Consider the following 22,641-nt stretch of genomic DNA (forward strand, 5'->3'; position numbering starts at 1 on the left):
TACACTGATGTTCTTTAATTGCCAAAGAATTTTAAAAGGAAAAAGACAAAAAAAACAAGGAATACTTTTGCCACAGCTGTGGGTTTTTAAAGGAGTCTCTCTCTTGGGAAGGCATATTTCTTTTAGAAAAAAACAAGGCAACAGGCCCACAAGCCTAGCAAGACCTTAGTTACAGTTTCTTGCTGGTATTTTAAAATATACAGTACCCAACTTCCACTTCAGTGTCGCAGAGCAGCAGCAGGAGTGAACATATTTTAAAGTGACGTGTGAAAAATAATGTTTTCCCATATCCATTTGCCTTCACCTTACTGGTAACCAAATGTCACTGGTGAACACGCTGAAGTTGGTTAACAGGTAAAATTCAACAGAATTTTAACTTTCAGCAAAAAGTTTGCTGTGAGTATGATTTTTAAGTCATTTAAACAGCAGTTTAATGCCCTTTTTTAATTTGAAAATTAAATCCTAATAGTTTGTACTTAATCCTTGTTTCATAAAATACCAAAGTTTCCTAAAAGACCAGGGTGTACTAGAATCGTACATATACCCATCAGATATATGTGCGATTACAAAAGAATGTATTCCTCAAATGTGTAGGTAAAACTCTTTCCACTAAGAAGGAACAATCATGTTCTTTTATGTACCCATTCACCAATACTTCTAATTCCTGAACAACACAACAACTTGTTTCTGAATCCCATACCCTAAGGCAAGGACAAAAAAGCTAGTTAGAGCTAGACTTTGGGATTCAGATGTCATTGTACCAGGAGAGCTCAGCAGAGCAGACAGTACCTGATGAAATGCTGCTTTATGTGAGAGGGATTTCAAGCTGCATGAAACATTTCTTCTTCTGTTACAAAAGCTTATCAGGTTCCAGAGGCTTTAAAACCTCCACATGGGAAATTCAATTTATATAGAAGGTGCTTTAATCAATTATGTTAAAAAAAAAGCCTGAAAGAATGAAAACATATCCAAGTGAACAATGTAATAGACAGAACAATGGAGGAAACTAAGTACCCACAGAGCTACTGGGGCAGATCTGAAGGTCAGGCCTCCTTTGCTATTGAGAGTAATTATAAAGCTTACATAATGCAGTGATAAAGGCAGTCAACCAGGCATGATTTTTGAATTAATAGCAAATATAATTTGGAGGTAATCAAATGTTCTGCTAGGAAAACAGAATGGCACGATCTAGTTAATGAACAGCTGACATTTAATGCATTAACTGACAGTTAGATTATTCTACATTTCAAGTAAAGAAAGCTGTTGTTCAGGTTCAGTGGGGAAATTACATAATCTTATTTAATCTCAGTATTCTACTAAACCTCAAGATTGCCCTACCATTCTAGTTCTTGATCTCAGTTAAACAATGAATGGACTCTGTTTTGCAGTCACAGAAAAGTAAAGTTTACCAGCTTGACCTCTTCATAGGACTAACTGCTAAATAGACAGATTGATTGATTCCTACTGTGGAAAATCAGAAAACAAGCCATTTTGAAATTATGGAGAACAAAAGAGAGAACTTGGAAGGTAAGAATGAAGTTAACACCTGAAAAACAGCTTAAATTCAATGCAGTAATTTTCTCTTAATTGATTAACTGTAAAAATAAATAGATATTTCTGAATTACCGCTGAAGGAAATGAATATAAGTGTGAGAGCTTTTCATGTCATTGTAAGAATTGCAGATCAAGAGGACGTACCCTGTTTCATCTTTTGTACAGAACATGAGAGGAATCAATAAAAGTTTAACTCATTCCCAGAAAGATCAATAAATATTATGAAAGACACATATTCCATCATTTCTCATGACTTACAGAAGTAATAAAAGACATGATACAATGGCTAGGTATAATACCTGAAGTGCTCTTCTGTTGGGCACAAACATACATCTTTATGAAGAAGAGGTTCCAATATTACAAGTGGACATAAAATGTAGATCAAAACATCGCCATGAGTCTTCTTTAAAATATACTGTATATATTGGTAGGGTTTGTGCACTCAAAGAGATCATTATTTTAAATGGGTGACTGTACTCCTCAAGTAGTCACCATTACAAAGTCCACATTACTCAACAGGTTCATCATCATTGCAGTCCCTCAATATGAGCATTACCGTCTTTCACTAAATAGGGAAGTCATCAGTGAGTCCATATACGACTAAAGAGGCCAATCCAAATCCACATGTTCAGTTGCAGACATGGCAAATAGTTTGATGAGTAAGGAGTAGATCCCACTGAATTTGTGTTACAGTTCTTGCCACTTGTCTCACTTGTCTGTCAGCCTCCATAGGTTTTGGTGCCCTGTATGAAGGTGCCCATCTTTCTGTTGCGAGACAAGTCTGTTCCTGTTGTTACAATTACAACAAGTCGCCTATCCAATTAGTTCCACCCAAATCTAAGTGTGTATAAATACCAATATACAGAGATAATGTTTAATTTATTTGGAGGCCTGAGGGTTAAAATTATTGCTGTATACATGATTTGCTTTGATGTCAGACTTTTAGGTATTGCTCATCTACTATAAGCTAGGGCCCACACAGATTTTCATTCCTAACTAGCCCTGCAACAGAAACCTCAAATCTGTTCAAGTATCTACTCTCCTAAGTATCTTCTAGGAGAAAAATGGAGAGCCTGTGTATGACAGTGTGCTGTCAAATATTTATAAGTACAAGAGATTTGTCACTTACAAAAGATAGGATTTATGCAAAAAAAATAGGTTGAAAATTTTATGTGCAGTTGGAATTGTACTAATCATTTTGGTAACAATTTTTGATAACCAGATTCCTAGCTAATGTAAGGGTTTCAGGTTTAGAAAAATATCCTCATTTGTTAAAATGTTTGAACAACACTGTGCAATACACCATATGAAATTTCAGCTCTTTGTCACATCATAGAAAGAATCTGTGGCAGACAGAAATCATCTTGCCAACGTGGTGTTCCTTCTGGTCAAGTTTAGTAAATAAATGGTATATTTTAATAATTGATATCACGATTTGGCATACTGACAAAAAATAAACACCATCAATATATATATATTGCCAGCCTTAACCATGACTCAGCCAGCTGACAACTAATCACTCTGCTAATAAAAATAATTTGGCAAAAAACAACGTATTACAGATGTTTCATTCAAGGAAACAATAATAGCCAATTTCAGCTTCCACACTGGGGTCACATGGAGAGAGAGTTTCTGAGAACTGCATTCCAAACTGTGATAATACGGATACAAAAAAAACAAAGGCTTAGAGCAAGATGGAAAGAAAGATGAGCACCTTTGCTCAGGGCACCGAAACCTAACTTTTAGGCACCCAGTTCCTGGCGTGGAATCCAAAGCCCAAAGGTAGGTGACTAGACTTCCTATATATTGAAGGGGAAATATTAGCTGCCACAGAAAATGATCCAAATACTGAACACATCCTACTTAGAGCTAGAAAAAGCTAAGCACAGAAATACATTCAAATTCCTGTCTGCTCTGGAGTTTAGGTACCTGACTGAACTGAAAGGGAATCACCTCTAGTTCTTATTCCTTTGATTAGATGCCTACAGGTATCCTTTGAAAAAATAAAGAATGGTCAGTGAATCAAGCAGGCAAATGCCATCCTCACTAGGAGGTTTAGCAACATAGTGGACAAATTCTCTCGTCTGTTCTCAGCCTTGCCATTGTACGTGTATGTAATCCATTCCAGCCTCCTTTGGTTGATCTTTATTTCTCCTGCCTGGCACACAATCTTCTGTTCTACCCTTTTTAAGCTTACTCCTCTGTTCTTAAAATGTGCCCATAGTACTTCAATTATTTCTTTTCTACCTTTAGCATCAATTCAGGATTTATTTTTACTCTTATCAAGCACCTGCTTGTTGACTATTTTTGGATTCAGGAAACATTCAATATCCTTCTTTAGCACAGCATCACAAATTTAAATACATCAACAATGCCTGCCTTTGATAGGGATTAGAGTGGTCATCCACTCCAATGATGTGGACACTGGAGTCAGAAGCGGACTGGCCAAGTTTGCTGATGACACCAAACTTTGGGGCAAAGCATCCACACCAGAAGACAGGCGGATGATCCAGGATGACCTAGACAGGCTCAGCAAGTGGGCAGATGAGAATCTGATGGTGTTCAACGCCGATAAATGCAAGGTTCTCCACCTTGGGAAGAAAAACCTGCAGCATCCTTATAGGCTCGGCAGTGCTATGTTGGCTAGCACTATGGAAGAAAGAGACTTGGGGGTCATCATTGACCACAAGATGAACATGAGCCTGCAGTGCGATGCTGCGGCTAGTAAAGCGACCAAAACGCTGGCTTGCATCCATAGATGCTTCTCAAGCAAATCCCGGGACATCATTCTCCCCCTGTACTCGGCCTTAGTGAGGCCGCAGCTGGAGTACTGCATCCAGTTTTGGGCTCCACAATTCAAAAAGGATGTGGAGAAGCTTGCGAGAGTCCAGAGAAGAGCCACGCGCATGATCAGAGGTCAGGGAAGCAGACCCTACGATGACAGGCTGAGAGCCCTGGGGCTCTTTAGCCTGGAAAAGCGCAGGCTCAGGGGTGATCTGGTGGCCACCTACAAGTTTATCAGGGGTGACCACCAGTATCTGGGGAAACGTTTGTTCACCAGAGCGCCCCAAGGGATGACGAGGTCGAATGGTCACAAACTACCACAAGATCGTTTCAGGCTGGACATAAGGAAGAATTTCTTTACTGTCCGAGCCCCCAAGGTCTGGAACAGCCTGCCACCGGAGGTTGTTCAAGCGCCTTCATTGAACACCTTCAAGATGAAACTGGATGCTTATCTTGCTGGGATCCTATGACCCCAGCTGACTTCCTGCCCTTTGGACGTGGGGCTGGACTCGATGATCTTCCGAGGTCCCTTCCAGCCCTAATGTCTGTGAAATCTATGAAATCCAGATTCAAGGTTCTTATGGGACAGGACTATAAGTTCTTCTCAGCCCAAAGGAATTCAAACCCACTTCTTTCCCTTTGGGTAAAATGCCATAAGCAAGTAAGGGCTAGGCTGAATGGGGCACTCTCCACCTGTGCTATGTTGTTTTGTACAAACGAATTGCAAGGTGCAGGGAACCAGAAAGAGAGCAAGCAAGAAGGATGCTAACTGCACTTTTGTGGTTAGGACATACTTAGCTATACCCTATACTTACAGATACCTAACTATAAATTTTGACACCCTGGCAAAGATCCAAGGGTGGGGTTGGGAGAGTGCTCCTGTGGACTAGCCCTATGCCCTCCTAGCCATAGGATCCCAGCTGGTGAAGACCTACCTTCTGTACAAGTGGGGTGCCAGCATACAGCAAAAGCTGCCCTGCACCTACCTCTACTCCCAGGGACTCAAAGACTCATGCTGCTTCTGCCGTATTCCTGTGCCCAGCTCCTTTGAACAAGCAATATGGGGTTGCTTCAGTTCAGCTTCTACGGCTGGGCTGAGTAGGGCTGTTCCTGCTCCTACATTTGGGCAGTGCAGTGCTTCTCCAGCTTGGTTCTCATGGGCAGAGGGGGCAGGGCCGCTCCAGATGAGGCAAAGACTCTGGGGATGAGGGGCATCATTCCAGCACCCCCTCTAAGTTGATGCCTAGAGCTGGTGCCCCTCTCTGCCCCCAATTATACTACTGGGAGGGGATTTGGAGACTGCAAGTTTGGATGGAAGTGCCTGAAGTCTAACTACCACTTTGATCACCATAAATTACTGCTTGGGATTAATTATGAGAAAAAAAAATTAATTAATTCCTGCAAAATTACGGTTCAGTTTGAAAAAAATAACTGCACAGTTTTCAAGGCTTTCCTGAGTGTAGCTGATTGTTACCCTTGCTGGGCGCTCAGCCAAAAACCATCACCCAATCAATTTATTTTTTCAACTGCCCAGTAGCATAACTTGTGGGAGTGAGAAGGCACCAGCCCCAAGCACCACCTTAAAGGAGGTGCCAGTCTGGTGCCCTACCCCTGGGAGTTTTTTCCACAGCAGGCGCAGCCCTCTATCGCCCAGCCATAGGAGTAAAACATGCACGGCCCCCCACCCAGTAGCATATCTGGATGGGGGTGGGAAGCAGGGTAGCAGGTGTAGCCCCTGGAGAATCCACACCATGGGGTCGGTGTGGGGTGAGCCTGTTCCCCAGCAGCAGTAGCCCAAGTGCAGGCTACCACCAGAGAACCAAGGCAGGTATGACTCCCACTTCCCTGTGCCCCTGATGCCCCATTCTCCAGTGAGCAGCATCATTCCACCCCCCACCTCTGCCCACAGTGCTGAACAAGCTTGCTGCACCTCTGCAATTGTGTGTCTACTAGCATAACGGCAAAACTATCTTCAAACAGATACCAGTATCAGACCACAACCCACCCACTGAAGTCTGTAATATGATTTAGAAATGAGGGTCTATTTAGCTGCACAAAGTAATCCAAAGGTACAGAAAAGTAATCATAAATGCCACTGCACTAGGGTAATAAATGGATTATCATGTTTTCAGTACTTTTGGAGGGAGGGAACAATTTAAGTGTAAAGATTGCAACTTTTACATAAAGCTCTGCTCCAAAACCCAAGCATTTTAGCTTAAAAAGAAATTAATTTTTTTTATCAGAAAAGTCCTCCCAAATACTGATGTGCTTTCTCTCCTTTTTTAACTTGAATTTAACAAATAATGAAAGGCCCCATGATCGGATGGCCTATAAATTAATTAATAATACTTTAGTTTTTCAATGCGCTGTCCAAATATAAAAGATGCAGGTGTTAGTTTGAGGTCAGCTTGAAGTAGAAAGACAGCTCTGGAGAAATGAGGGTGGCCTGCAGCCAGTTTATGCTTGGAGAAGAAGTGACTTGGCAGCCGTGAGAGTACCCTGGCAGCATAGCCTTCCATCACAGCACAGCATCCTGGTGCTTCATCCTTTGTTTGTATTGTGCCTGTGCAATTTAGATCTATCTTGCTCTCTAACTTATGTATTTATAAAGCACCTATCACCATGGTATCTGAACTCAGGGCAACAACCTTGTCTTACAATGCATGTGGTATAGACCTCCTACGGTGTTATATAAGCACTAAGTAATCATAAGTGAAAAAAGAATGTTAGCTAAAAACAGGCAATCATCAGAAAGGGGATGGGAGGTAGGTTTAAGGTTGTGCAGGCTAAGAAACAGGAGCTGAAAGAAGAGAGATAAGCAGAAATTGAAACCAACCTCCTAGAAGCAGAAAAAGCCCAAGCCCTGAGAGCAGAGATCCTGAGTCCTGCTGTCAAAGCAGGAGTCAAAGAGCGCCCATGAAAGACATAGCCTTAGTAGACCTCTGTAAATCAGATGTTCAATCTGGGTCTTGATAACTAAGTGTGTTTTTTACAGCTTTTATTATTTTCTCAACTGAGGTGCTGCCAGTATTTCAACAAGAGGTTCCAACAACCATTTATTCCCAATCTGTGCTAAATCCTGTGTCCCAGGTGCACGTGTCCTGGCAGATAGGAGTGAAGGACAAAGTGAATCAATCAGTCTTTTTTTCTTCATAACAATAAACAAGAATAAAAAAAATCTTTGGCAAACAGGCATGTATTAAGTGCACTTGATGGATATGTTTCTTTGTTGTGCCTGATTATCTGAGTTTACTGACAGTATGCCATATTCTCTAGCAAGTAGAAATTGAAATGGAGGTGAGGATGGACACCTGGGAGAAAGAGTAGAGGCAAGCCTGTCACTAGATTTAACACCCCCCTTGGAAAAAAAAAAATCGAATATATGGCAAAATATTGGCCACAGAAAGTTATTTTATAAACGCTAGAGTTGTGTTAACTCTGACCTGAGCAATGGTAATATTTGCTTCAGTTTGCTGGCAGGCTGTAAGAAGAGACTTCCAGGAACCATTGTACCGTTAGAATAAAGATTTGGAACATTATGTAAAATTGTTTGTGCTCTGGCTTGTAAAATTTGCTCTGGAAGAAGGAGTATTTTCTAAGTTGTTTTTCAGCTTCCAATTTATTTTATAAAATAAACTCTTGATTTAATGAAACCCAACAACTTCTGGCATGTCTCCAATGTAAAAACAGTCAATTACCTTGTCACAGGTTTATAAAGTTCAGAGACCTTTCCCAAAAAGAGAGACTTACAAAATAAGAAATGGTTCAGTATTTTCATATTTAAAACATTCTAACCCACAGCTGAACTGACTGTGAAGACAAAAACTTTACAGTTGCTATAACAAAGCTGTCTGTCATATGCTAGATTACAAGTGATTATATCTACTCCTTAATACTGTGTGTGAACTACTCCTTCCTTCTGCAGTAACTCAGTTCTACAAAACTCTTTCCTACTAAGAAAGATATGAGTTAGAAATCCAATGAGTAATCTAAATTTGATCTAAACCTGTCCCTCAGTCAACAGGGCAGCTGGTAATGGCATTATATACTTCATACTGAGCTTCAGAAATATAACAGCTAACTCCAAAGTCCTCCCAGTGAAATTTCATCATATCAGGAGATTTTCAGCACAAAAGCAAAATTAATAGCAAAAAAGCCATGGGACAAAATGATGATACAAAAGAATTATTTTGACTTACGTATAATAGCATTTGAGAACTAAAAGTATGTTTCCAATATTTTTAAACATAAGAAAAATAACAAAAGCCAAAACATGGTAGCTGAACCCTTTAATTGAATTGTTTATTACAATCAGACCCACCTGACTACCCTGAAATTACCTTCATGTGCTGCTAGTGTCCCTAGCTCAATGCTCTATAATTATTTTTGAGATCATATCCATTGGTTATATTTCTGGAGGAGTCCTGAAGGAATCTGTTCTTGGCCCAGTGCTATCTTTACTCATGATCTGGAAGGGAATATAAAATAACTGCAGTTTCCTAGTAACACAAAAAACATTGGAGAGAAAACAAATGGAAAACAAGCCAAACCAATCTTTTGTGCTTGGTAGATTGGGCTCATTTGAATACTATGCATTTTAATTACAATCAGAAAACAATAGAAAACAACAATCTTGTTTCTTGAAATTTATTTTTATTCTATCTGAGATAACTTTTGGGAGCCTCACCCCAGAATATCTAATAAATCAAAGGTTAAGGGGACACTGCTCTACCCATTTCAGAGCAAGGACTTACACTTCCATCTCTCGGGCACCACTGGAACATGTGAACTGCCAGCCCATAGAGTCAGTCACTCTCAAAATCTTCCATGGGAGCTGTTCCAGCTTGTATAAAAAATATTCATAGAGCCTGCAGGCAAATCAGACAGAACAGATATTAGATTAAGAGTTACCTATATCACATGAGGGTCCTAACCTATGAAAACCACTTGGGTATTCGCCATTCCTGATTGCAGTAGTCCTCTTCCCCAAATGCTATTGCTTGCTGGATCTGATAAACCTGTCTCGCCAAAGGGTTCATTGAAACAGGGACACTTGTTGAAAGTTTCAGTTTCAACAGATTAGCACTGGACAGGCTTGTCCAGCTTCTCAGTAGCCAAGGGCTGCAAGCTGTGAGGGCCATATCTGCATGGGCCACACAATGTGCTCTACTTTTAATATGCAAGTTCCTATATCTAGGAATAGAGATTCATCCCCGAAAAGTGTCTAAAAGAGACCTGGGACCTGGTCAGAATTCAAGCACCTAACCTCTAATCCAGAAAAGCCTCAGGCAGCCAAAAAATTTCATTAGACATCCAAACTCATTCAGCACCTAAAATTTAGGCTAAAAAGTTCTCTAGTCACTTAAACCAGGGCTTTTGCACATGTAGAGAAATGCACATCATAGCAGCTAGTCCTTGCTCAAAGGACTCTTACATTGTTTTACACATTTTATATTAGCCTGTCATTGGATAAAGTGACCCTCCCTCCTGGGTGAATGCCTAAAACCATTAGGCTACGGTGTCAGGCTCCTTTTTGCTTCCTCTAGTGGCCTCATGCCTGCCTATTTGGCACAGTTACAACAGAAATAGTAGAGGATGCTTCTACCTAGACTATTTAATAGTATGGTATTTAGGGAACACTCAAGGTGGGTAGGGAGACTTGGGTTTGAGCCCACTGGAGCTGAGGAAGGCCTGAACTCAGGTATTCCCTTTCCTAAATGAGTGCTCTAATCCAGGGCTGTCCAGCTTCTACGAGGCTGGGGGCCAAACACCCCACAGATTACACCAGCAGTAGCTGCAGTTGTGGGCCACATGGGAGAAACTATGGGTTCCCATGGGTTGCATGCCATGCAAACATCTCCCTTACCCTGCTGCACATGCTAATACACCCCATACCACTGCACTGTCCACTCATGTCCCCTCTGCCCTCCACTGTACCTGATGCCTACGAGGCTTCAGGTTCACTTTCAGCCCTTGGGTGGGACGTGCAGCACAGCCCCATCCCCTGGGGCCTGGGCAGGTTTCTTCCACACCTGTCACAGAGTAAAAGTGACTGAAAACTGATAATAAACCAGTTCAGATTAGAAATAGCAGTGGTTTCCTCTGATTCAAAAAAATCCCCAATTTGGAGGTAAAGAAGTAACCCCAAATTCACATTTTGCCATGATTAAAATGAAATAACACTATATGTTATCTGACCATATATATAGTGGTGTTTCATTTTAATCATGACAAAATGTGGATTTGGGGATACTTTTTTTTAACTGAAAATTTGGGGAATTTTTTTAAAATAAAAAAAAATACAAGGATCCCTGCTTATTTCTAATCTGAAATGGTCTATTATCAATTTTCAAAAGCTGGACAGGCCTGGATTAAAGCTCTCATCTAGGGAACGGGACACCTGAGTCCAGGCCTTCCTCAGATCCAGCAGACTCAAACCCAAGTCTCTTCCCTTAAACACCATACTATTAAATAGTCTACGTAGAATCATCTGCTATATCTGTGTGTGTGTGTGTGTGTGTGTGTGTGTGTGTGTGTGTGTGCACGTGCGTGCGTAGTGGTGTTTCATTTTAATCATGGCAAAATGTGGATTTGAGGTTACTTTTTTTTAACTGAAAATTGGGGATTTTTTTTAAATCAGAGAAAACCAGGATCCCTGGAAATGAGACACATTTTTAACAACAATAGCAACTAACCACATGGAACAATTTAACTTGGAAGATCATGAATTCTTCACTAAGATTAAAAGATGTTCTCTACCTCAAGTTAAGTGTTGGGGCTTCATGCAGAAGTTATTTCAGAAATGCTATGGTCTGTGTGATGCAGGAGGTCAGAAAAAGTTATAATAGTGCTGTTTGGGGTTAATTGTACACACAGATGCACATACACATACATACTTGAGTTTGAGTTGACTATTTCAATATATTGCAAATAAAGCTAAAATATTGCAAAAAAAAAAAAGAAAGAAAATGGCTGTATTTTTGTGACTTTATTTTATTTCATTCGTTTTTTTTTTCCTTTGATGAAGATCTCAAGAGGAATGTGTGATAGTTCTTAAACAGAAAGTACTTGGAATAATCCTGTATCCATGTCACCTAATCTTTTCTGATTTTCAATCTAATGGTACTGTGGATACTATAATGTGTTTATCATTTATTGCACCAGGTTAATCTATGTAGGCATTGATTTTGCCATTTGACTTTAGACTAACCACTATATCTATGCCATGATCAGTTTGAACAGGAGTTTCAGCACAAGAAAAGGTAAGTATCTCTTTTTGTAAGCCGTTAAGCTCTTCAAAAACCTTTTCTATCAGAAAATAATGAGAAGTTGGATGTGAAAAAAATGGGAAAGCTCAATACCTGAATCCTACCTTCTTCTTGAAGTTTGCCCAAGTCCACAAATACTTATGGAAATTTTGCCTGAAAGAAGTTTTAAATCTCTGAGCAGGACAACTGTTCAACACAGCAGGTTGACAGCATTGCAGACAGACCCAACAATGTGCTTTGTCAACCCATTCCTGCAGTATGAGTGAAGAATGGCCAACTTTTTTCCCCTGCTCTTTCACTTGAGAAGGTCAGTGGAACAAAGTAGAAAAACATGGTTGATGCTTACTAGGGGCATGTGGACTGAATGATTTCTTAAGGTCCCTTCCATCCTTATTTTCTAAAATGCTGTTAGAATATAGATTACCATTTTTGCAGCTTCTATTCAATATTAGATAAATTAGGGTTGTTTTTATCCAGCAGAGGATGATATACAGACTTGGCAAACCACTCCCAGCCCCCATGTATCCTAGAGACCGATGCTCCAGAAAATATATCTAACCTTATCAGCATCTTCTGCTATATCACCACTCTTACGTTCACTTTTCTTGCAAGCATATTAGAGTAAATGTAGAAAGAAGAATATCTATATTTTTACTTTGTTTAGATAGGATTTAATTTTAAATTAATCTTGCCTCCTTTTCTTTGCCAGGATAAATTTCTAAACAATTTGTCAAGCCTCAAATGTAGAAGTCTTAAAAAATCTCAAGAGCAAAAGCAGGCATAGGTGCTTTTGTATTATGCCCGCTGAACTGCTTGTACAATACACAATTTTCTGTACAAGTGAATCTTCACTGATTAGTTCATAAGCAGTCCTATAATCCACCTTGATTGCATTTATTGTTTTCACAAATTTAAATTCACGAGTACAAATTTCTGCCCACCAAGCAAAGAACAGCTGGAAGCAGGCATTGTTCTATCCTTGCTTCTAATATAATGGCTACTGGAAATGGCCCAAAATTTCCCATTCCCTTTTTTCTGGCATTTGCCTTATCTTAAATAATTGTAACATAAATCTCATCGTAAGCCCGGGAGTGAAACTATTACTTGTGTTTTCTTGACAGTGCCCCTCTGTTCCCATCTTTCTCTTTGCCTCAGAAAAATGTTCTAACTCATCTTACGTTCATGCTGTAGCTAACAGAACTCATCTGATGAAATATTACACTGAGTGAGCCAAGAAAAAAAGAGTTCTGCCTAGCACTTGATATCAGAACAAGCAAACAAAAAGTCCTATCATTATGGTATAGTGGTCCTCTAGTGCAGATTTCTCACCTCTGAGCTCACTAGTACAGGGCATCATTAAATTCTAGCATTTGCGATTTTATATCTGTTGCAATTCCGCAATATTTCCTGTTCCAGTGGCTTTACCCCCTTGCAATGGAAAATGCTAGTTTAAATGTACACCTGCCATATTTCTGATTTATCAAGCTCAAAGTCTTGATTTTTCATGGGATGACTTTATTGATCCATCTCTAATTTCCAAACTTCCTTTATCTCCTCATCCCTACTGCTAATCCCACTTCCCTGTGCCTGCCCCCCCCCCCCAAAAAGATAAACAGAAATTCCAAGTAAAAATTTAAAAATCTAAATTTTTTATTTGGCTTAATTGGTGATATTTGAAAAAATCTTTCAAGAAATGCCCAATTTAGCAGCATACGCACTAACTTGCTACTATCACGAATATGCACATTCTTTCCATACCAAATCCTTTGACAGTAGCTAAGATTCAAAACAAGAAGTATAAATAGACATTTTCAAAAATGCTGTTTGACCTAATATTCAACTTAGTTTTCTCTGAAGGAATGAAAACTACTCCAACATGAAGCTCAAGTATTGACATATACTTTTGCTGACAATGGTGCATGTAAGAAACAACTGATGTGAATAAGCAGATAGACCCTTGCTTCACCTATGCAGCATGTGCAATAGTAAATTGATTATTGATTTTTTCCCTGAATAATTTTTTACAAAGGAAGGTATTTTTCTACTATTCAAAACTTAGGGGAAAACACACCATGCACACAGCTCACTGAGAGCGACTACAGAAACCTAAAGTTGTTCAATATTAAATACTGAATAGGATCATAAGAATATAATGACCTAAGCTCTTGACTGAGCTCTTTAATTACCAGACTTAGACTAGTGTGATGGCTTAATGCACTGGTATCTTTCATTGATAGTAAACCCATAACTTGTATCAAAATGAGACCAATGGGGGAGATAAAAGAATGACAAGGATGTGACATAACTAAAAATGATGGCATGCCAAAAATGATGTTGTAGTGGCTATAATGTCATGATTTACAGTTTCTTTTGTAAGGTCTAAGCCAATCCCTCCCTCACTTCTAGGTTTATCCTAGTCCAGGCTAGGAAATTGGGAGGATTTGACATATACCTCAAAATCTCTAAACCAGTGGCTTGGCAAGTCACAAAGTTGCTCCCATAGTAAATAATCAACAGTTTGTGAAGGACAGTTGAATTAAAATGGCATAACCAAAGGACATTAAATCTGATATTGCCACCACCCATTTCAAGCAGCTTGTGGAGAGATGCTACAAGAGTAGGGACTAAATAAAATATAAACATTTAGTATGCTTGTCACTTTACAAGGGGAAGAGGCTGCATGAGAAGCAAGCTGCAGGTGTGGCAGGGGCCAGTTTGAGTCACTTGACCAGAAGGGGGCTGGGCTTGAAGCATATAAGCCCAGGGCCTGAGCCGGTCAAGCAGTCTAACCCTGAGAGCCATTGGAAGGGGAGCTCCTGGGCAGTTTAATATCTGAGCTGGGGGTAAGCAACTTGGAGGTTTGTGGAAGGGGCTAAGGGGAAGAGGAGAACTTGCCCAGAAGGGAGAGAGAGGCCAGAGGGCCAGAAAGCCTGGTGGTTTGTAGCCCAGGAGGTGGCAAGTTCAGCAGGGCCAGGAAGCCCAGAGGTCTATAGCCCAGGAAGGGCGAGTGTAAACAGGGCCAGGGAACCCAAAGGTCTCACTGGCCCAGGAGTGGGATCAGAGCCAAAAAAATGAGCCAAAGCCTGAGGAGGGCTACAGTCAGAGACTGGCAGGGCCAGGGGAGCCCATGAATCTTGACTGGCCTAGGCACAGGGCCAGGGCCCAGAGAAAGGGACCAAAGATTAAAGGTCACAGCCAGAAACTGAGGGGGCCAAGGAGCCCACAGCCCAGGAGGGGCGAGGACTGGGGCTGACAGCCTATAGGCCAGGAGAGGCATGTGTCAGTAGGGCCAGGGACCCATAGACCAATAGGGGTGTTAGGAACAGCAGAGAAGGAGAGAGGAATGAATATCATCTGTGCAGCATGGGCATGGTGTAAGGGGTAGTCAGAGCTATATCACTGCCCTTAAGGCAATAAGCAGCAACACTGTCACTCATGAGGATATCTGACTTGGGAAGCCCAGGGGTAGCCTTGGCAGGCAAGGAGAAGGGGAGATTGCCCAAAGAGAACCAAGTTAACAAGGGCTGAGAGGGCTCAAGGGCCATCCCTGGAGATTAACACTCAGCTACAAACTAAAACATGATCATGCCATAAAACCTGCTTATCTTGCACCTGACAATGAACCCAATCAGAACAATTAAGAAATGGAAGAGGAAACAGAGATGACCCAAACCAGGATAGAGATTAAATGGTCTGATTTGAAAGTGGTCTATTAACATGTTGTTTAATTGTGGAACGATGAGACAAGGGCTCAGAGACTGTATATGGACATACAAACAAGGTAAAATGAGCATATCTTATTTTAAGGCTAGTGGTATATTAATTGCATAGAACCATAGAAAGTGAGGGTTGGAAGGGACCTCAGGAGGTTATCTAGTCCAACTCCCTGCTCAAAGCAGGACTGTCCCCAACTAGATCATACCAGCCAAAGCTTTGTCTAGCCAGGTCTTGAAAACCTCCAAGGATGGAGCTTCCATCACCTCTCTGGGTAACCTGTTCCAGTGTTTTACTACCCTTCTAGTGAGAAAATGCTTCCTAATAGCTAACCAAACTTTCCTTGTTGCAACTTGAGACCATTGCTCCCTGTTCTGCCATCTGCCACCACTGAGAACAATCTAGCTCCGTGCTCTTTCAAACCCTGCTTAAAGGAGTTGAAGGCTGCTATTAAGTTCCCTCAGTCTCCTCTTCTCTAGACTAAATAAACTCAGTTCCTTCAGTCTTTCCTCATAAGTCATGTGCCCCAGCCCTCTCTCACCATTTTCATTGTCCTCCACTAAACCCTCTCCAATTTGTCCATATCCTTTCTGTAGTGGGGGCCTCAAAACTGAACATAGTACTCCACATGTGGCCTCACCAGAATCTTTTGAACTCCCTGCAAACAACTTAATGGTAGGTAGTTTCAGGAGATACGTGAAGCTTACTAACATAGTGAAGCCATTTCCATTAATATTTTGACTAACCTGATAAAAGACCTTGCAAACCTGTTTCATCCCTGTCTTGATAAAATTTAAATACCAGTAGCTTCTGTGCATACATAAAGCTGTCCAATAAAAAAATATTATAGCTAACTTCCTTTAACATATTGTACTTTTCAAGGTTGCACAGCCATGTTTATGTTGCCTTGTTGCCATTTTTCATGTGAATTTCAGAAATTTTTTTTATCCTCCCCCTAACTTCATACACCATTTACCAACATTGACTGCACTGGAGACTTTTCCACATGATGAGGTCATTTTTAGAGTGCACAGGGAATGGAAATCCATGTGCTTAAATGGACAATCTTTCTACATAGTCAGGTACAGATGACTCAAAAGGGCCCAAGGCCATTATCAATAAGCTTATGTAAACCCAAAACACATTACAGCTAAATAGGTATCTAGCAAGTTAACTGTAGATTCATTTTTGTCACTAGATGTGAACCACAGTCCGTTAAAATTCAACAACCTCAACATGATGGATGATATTTTTCCTCAATATGCACAGCTAAGTCAGATGAAAAAGGAATGCCTCTCTAGTTTACTAGCCACTTCAAGCAAATCATTTTTTGTAAAGTGAGATTCTTACACATAGCCCAATACATGAAGTACTCCTGAGGAGTGATATTGTCATCTTTCCATCAGATCTCTGTAGGAGTTATTCCTGGTTTGACTGAGATGACAACTGTCTGTTGCCTTGGCAAAATCTCTTACAACAAAATTTTCCAAAGCCAGAGACTGGACAGGAAATACATTTGCACAGGGATAACATGCATCAGGTTCACATACTAATGAAAATTACATTAAGATCTGGAGCAGACAGACATACAGATCTCCACTAGGTTCCATTACACCACCTTTTCATTAGGAAGTGTGGCAGCAGGTATTTCTTGAGCTGTATCTTATCTTGTGTAATTTATACCTGTACAGATTAACTTTCATTTTTCCTGCAATTCTATACCAGATATAAGTAAGTTACGCTAGTGTAACTTAAGGTAAATGTTTTTCTGTGTATGTTACTTGTTATTCATAGTTTTGGGAGGAGAGAATAAACCTAAGGTCAAATTAAGATGGTATGGTATATTTCATATAGTTTAGCAATATTACCATAAATGTTAACTCACAAATGAAAAATATAATTTCAACAGTTAAATCTCTATTTTTATTCTTTTAAGTTACCATAAAAACTAAAGACCCCAATTTGATGGGCCCTGTGCAACCCCCAGAGAATTAGCTCTTGCTCTGCCATCCGAGCTGTGACCCATCCTAAATTGCTCTTTCTTTTCAGGAAAAACAAATCAGTTCTTTGGTACCATGTGTAAAATGAGACTCTGTGCATCTCCTGCTTAGGCACAACTTTGTAACATAGAAACAGTTGATAAAGTGAACATTCTTTCTAACACTTAGCAAAGAGATCAAGAAATAAAAGCAGAGACTGATCTCCTCTTTCATTCAGAGGAGTGGTCTTTCCCACTAAGGGTGAGGATTTCTCAGATACTCATAACTAAATATATGAAACATGTAGAAGTCAATTGTTATTTTGCCTTTGTCAGTTTGTGATGATACCTTTACAATAATAAGGGATTATTTTAAATTCAATAATCTGTAGGTTTATTATAAATAAAATACCAATAAATAGGGGACCAGGCTGTCAGAGAGATAAAGAAATGTCCAGTATCATAGATGTTGTGGTTTTCCAAATTAAGTGACTTGGGAGCACAAATCTCATTGACTTTCATCTTTTTTAAATCCCACCTAAAGTGACTTCACTGGAAAAAAAACACCTTTAGTACAAAAATATAAAAGGCAAATATTATCTGACTTTGTAATGTTAACTCATCTTTCAGATAGCACAATTTGAATTTTACATCTGCCTTCTTCAATTCTGTTAGTGCCATTGGACTATGAAAATTTGCAATTAGCAAAATTAGCAAGATGTGTTCCGTCTTTCCTTTATTACCCTCTCCCCCACCCCAGGGATCTTCTTACCATGCTAGTTATGGTGACGGAGATCCCAAACTCTTTTTGGCATTGTAGTGCTCTATAAATAATCTCTGCAGCACAGCTACTTGTTCTGGGCTCTCAGGTCACAAATGACAAAGCTGTCACACATGTCACATCATGCTGTGCTCATAATAGCATCTAATGCTAATTGTTGCATGAATGTAATGTGAATGAAAGTCCCTTGCCTTTAACCATAATTGGATAGGCAAGTAGAGGCCAACCAAAAATACAACCTTAATGGCCCCTCTGTTGAGGCATGGTAGTAACTGAGCCCAGAAATCAAAAGATAACAAGAGCCAGAACTGAGCCCAGAAATCAAAGGATAACAAGAGACACAGACGTTTTTAAAACATCCATAGTTATAACCAGGGATCCTGGTTTTCTCTGATTTTAAAAAATCCCCAATTTTCAGTTACATAAAAGTAACCCCAAATCCACATTTTTCCTTTTTTTAACCACAAATTGGGGATTTTTTTAAAATCAGAGAAAACCAGGATCCCTGGTTATAACAGTGCCAGTCATGGGGTCAAAACAATGAATTCGTAGGGAATACCAACCAGAGAGTCCCAAACTATTCTCTGCTCCAAGGGTGAGGGGTTTAATGGATCAGTGAACACTAACCAGAGAAATACTGCCTGGATACATGAAAGGAAAGGAAGGAAGACTATGAAAACAGTCCCATAGTGTAAGGAAATCCCTTGTCCAGCTTCTTCATCCCTCTGGATTCATGCATGATCATCTTGGCCAATACCCAGAACAGAATAAGTAAGAGGTCTCAGGATTTTGTGGCGCTATGAATGTGGAGAGCATAGAAAAATACATACAAGCAAAATGAAGCCACAACCTTGATAAGATGTTCTAGATCAAACTGAAAAGGAACTGGAGCATGGTGCACAGCAGAAAGCCATACGCCAAGGTCCACCTCTACCCATGGAGAAACAGGTGATATGTCAGTGGAGAATTGACCAACCATGCTTCTGTACTCACAGCCTCATGGAAAAACCACCAACTGATGTCTACAGTAGACTGTAAAACAAATGAAAATCCGGTCCATCACAGATCCCTGCCATCACAGAGTGGTATCTGGTCCTACAACTTTGTGTTGAGGCAGGATTCAAGGGTAAGTGAGTGCCCAGAGGGACAACCTGGTGGGTTGAAGTACCTATATATCCCCCATCAAAGCAGGTAAAGTAAATAAATAGAGTGGGGGGGGGTGGTGTTTTCTATGCTGCACCATCAGGGTACCTCTATTCTAATCAGATCACAACCAGTAAGATAATAAAGCAACTCACTTTCCATGCCCACAGAATCCTTGAGTTCTCTGTGGAAACTCCAGTAAGTATTCCCAAAGGTAACAAATGTGGAGGTAGTTTATGATGATGTTACTTGCCCACTAGCAACTGGACAGACTATGATAAATCTCATACAGACCACTATGCAGGCGTGGGATAGTAATAAATTAAGGTCACTACTGCTCCTATCTTGGAGTTAAAGGCTCAGTATTCTTGTTACAAATCCCCTGAGCAATGCAGTCATATACTGTATGGCTTTTGAGAGTTTAAATCAGACCTTTAACATTTTGTGAACATAGGTCATGGCAGTTTTATATCATTTGTTTGGTGGAAGGAGAAATTATAGCTGTACTTTAAAAAGTGTTGGGGGAAACATGTCAATCAGCAGGTTAAAATTTAGCTGAGTAAAATATGTTATTCTTAATATGCATTCACAGCACACACTGCAATGACTGAGAATGCTACAAATACAGAATGCAAAGTATAGTTAATATGTTTTATAGATCCACAGTACAGAATGTATTCAGTCATGTTTTGTGTCTTAATTTATAGAATGACAGAAACACAATGACAGATTACACTTTAATGATTGTGGTGACATCGTTATTGTGTACTATACAGTGAGGATGCATATTCACCATGTTATAGATTTGCATATGAAAGATCCATCACATGCAGGGGTGAACTTTTTGTGATGCTAACTATGTAGTTAAAATCAAGGACGCTCCTGTTACTGTTTTCTTTCCCTCTGTATCAATGTTAGCTTTACTAGTTGGGGTTTCTTCTTTTTTTTTTTTTTTTTAAATATAGTGATATGCACTAATAACCTGAAGCACTCAATTTAAATATCAGTCTGCTTCTGGAAAAATAGGATGAACACTGTATGATGATACTCCAGTAATTATACTTCAGCACTTAAAAAGAGCAGTTAAAATGTTATGACCATTAAATCATACAAAAGTCCCTCCTGAGACCTACTGTTCCTCGTACTGAAATTTAATGGCAAAACATAAGTTTTACTATGGGCTCCAATCTGAACAGCACCATACATATTTCTTGAAAATGGGATTATGACACTTAACCACGGCTTAGGCTAATGGTTAGAAAATATTACAAAACAATTTAAAATCTTAAAATTAACAGCTAATATTTTTAATGGCTAACAAGATAGTATAAGATACTGAGAATAATGCCTGCTGAAAACGTCAAAAATGTTAATAAACATTTCAACATGCAATGCAACTTTCCTTTTTCTACCTCATTCATGAATTGCCTTTTGCTAACCAATACTTATAAGTAAATATTCTGAGTATAAAACAAAAGGGACCATAGATGGAGCATGGTCACCCTCTATAAGGTAAGGTCACCCTCTATAACTAAATCTAAGCATACATCAAACCTATAATTCTTATGGTCATTTCTTTGGGTTAAAGGAACTGCTAAGTAAATTCAAACTGAAGGCTTTTTGATTGTAGAGCTCCTTCCTAACACAGGAAAAATGCTCATCCATTATAAAGAAAGTACTAATTAAATACAGAATACATTGATAGATATTTCAGGAGAATCTCAGTCTGAGTTACTATACAAAAATTTGTGTTTGGATTTTGAATTTAAGTGCTGACAGTAACAGGGACATAAATGCATCAAAGCAAGTTCCAGGTTCCTTGTCATTTTTGACATTTAATTAGAAACCATTCCAAGATCCATAGCTTGTATAATTTCCTGGACCTCCTATGGCTGCCCATGACAGTCTGCAGCTACAATAGGGAATCAAATCATACAACAATGCATACTAATGAAGTGTCAGAGGCAGCATGCATTGCCAACACAGGGGACTATCAAAATGTGTTGTTTCCTTAATTGTACAGGTCACTGGAAAGTGTGTAGGATGTTTTTCTCCTGTACTATTAATATATATTCTGATGCTCAGTAGCACAGAGTATGACATGTCAGTGCTCTCATCTCTTGAGGTTATCTCTGATGAGTTCAGTCAGTTCACATTGACAAATAGCCAAACACTTCCTAGTTGTTTACATTACTTGAGGTGTATTTATTTTCCTTTTCTTTCTTACTTCTCTTTTCAGACCACAGCTTAGAATGCTCTACAGTGCTGCAAGAGACAGGAATTAAAGATGCTACTTTGAAGAATAAAATACGTCTTGAATTACATGCAAAAAAGAGAGAAATGTACCTACGCGTGTAGAACATCCTTTAAAAAGGCCTGGAGATTAATTTACTGGCTGACAAAAAGATGATTCATTTACTACACCTCTAACTATTACTTTCTGCTATCTGCACTCTCACTTCTGACAGTTTTATATTATAAGGTGGCATCTTATTTGTTATATATAAAGTACTAAAAAAAATCCCCTAATGCCTATCAACAAAAGTTTAAGCTAAATGAGCTCTTTCAGCGTTTCGGCTGTAGAGCATTTCCAGGTACTGGATACAAAACAGTTTAAGGAGACTGAATTTAAATTCACCAAAACCAAATTTCTGAAAAAATAAGTATTGTTATACTCAGAGTTCTTTCACAGTGACTTTGTGATATGACAGCATGTTTCAAATTTCATTTTGCTATTAGACAGTCAAGAACCCAGAGTTCAGAAACAAGTGTAGCTCCCCTGAGTAATTGAGAACGCTTTGCAGGAAACGTTCTGAATTACAACCATCCCCCAAACCAAACAGAAGTTCACTCTCAGCTCCAGGGGGGAGGGGAATCTAGGTGCTGGCTGCCAGCCTGCAGCTGGTTTCCCCTAACAATGGCCCCTCCTCCCTGGGACCCATGCTGTTTTCAGAATAGGAGGGGGGAAAGGGAGAAGAGGAAGCTCATTCTAGGGGTTCCCCAGGCAGTGCTGAGGGTGCGGTGGCTGAATAGGAACCTACCCACTAAGGCCCTTAGAGGGTAGGCTCCTATTGAAAATACCCCAGACCAAACACTCTGATCCCTTTTCCCCCTCCCATTCTGAAAACAGCTTGGAGGCTGAGAGGCAGACAGACACAGAAGACACTCTTGTTTTGAAACATCTTCATCTGAACCCTCATGCAATGAAGGTTAAGATTTTCACCCAATCAGCCATTTTTAAGCAGTCTGCAACTGTGAACTCGTGTTTGGTCAAAGCTATATCCCACTTTGTGGCCAGATTGCGTAAAATTGTCACTTCTGTCTGTGCCCAGCTCTTCTAATCTCTGGTGAATGTGGGGTACACAGTTGACTTCCTCCAGCTTCATACTAGACAGTAAATGAGAAGAAAAATATTTCTA

The 22,641-nt window shown here is 39.8% G+C and overlaps 1 long non-coding RNA gene across 1 annotated transcript; it reads left to right on the forward strand.

The window, feature by feature from the left end:
• The first annotated feature begins 1,344 nt into the window (after window positions 1–1,344).
• LOC109286397 (uncharacterized) lies at window positions 1,345–21,638 on the forward strand. The gene is made up of 3 exons (XR_002094403.2): window positions 1,345–1,527; window positions 19,075–19,205; window positions 21,462–21,638. It is a non-coding gene; the product is annotated as an uncharacterized LOC109286397 (long non-coding RNA).
• The last annotated feature ends 1,003 nt before the right edge of the window (window positions 21,639–22,641 follow it).

This window comes from Alligator mississippiensis, chromosome 1 (assembly GCF_030867095.1).
Source record: "Alligator mississippiensis isolate rAllMis1 chromosome 1, rAllMis1, whole genome shotgun sequence".
Taxonomy (NCBI): domain Eukaryota; kingdom Metazoa; phylum Chordata; order Crocodylia; family Alligatoridae; genus Alligator; species Alligator mississippiensis.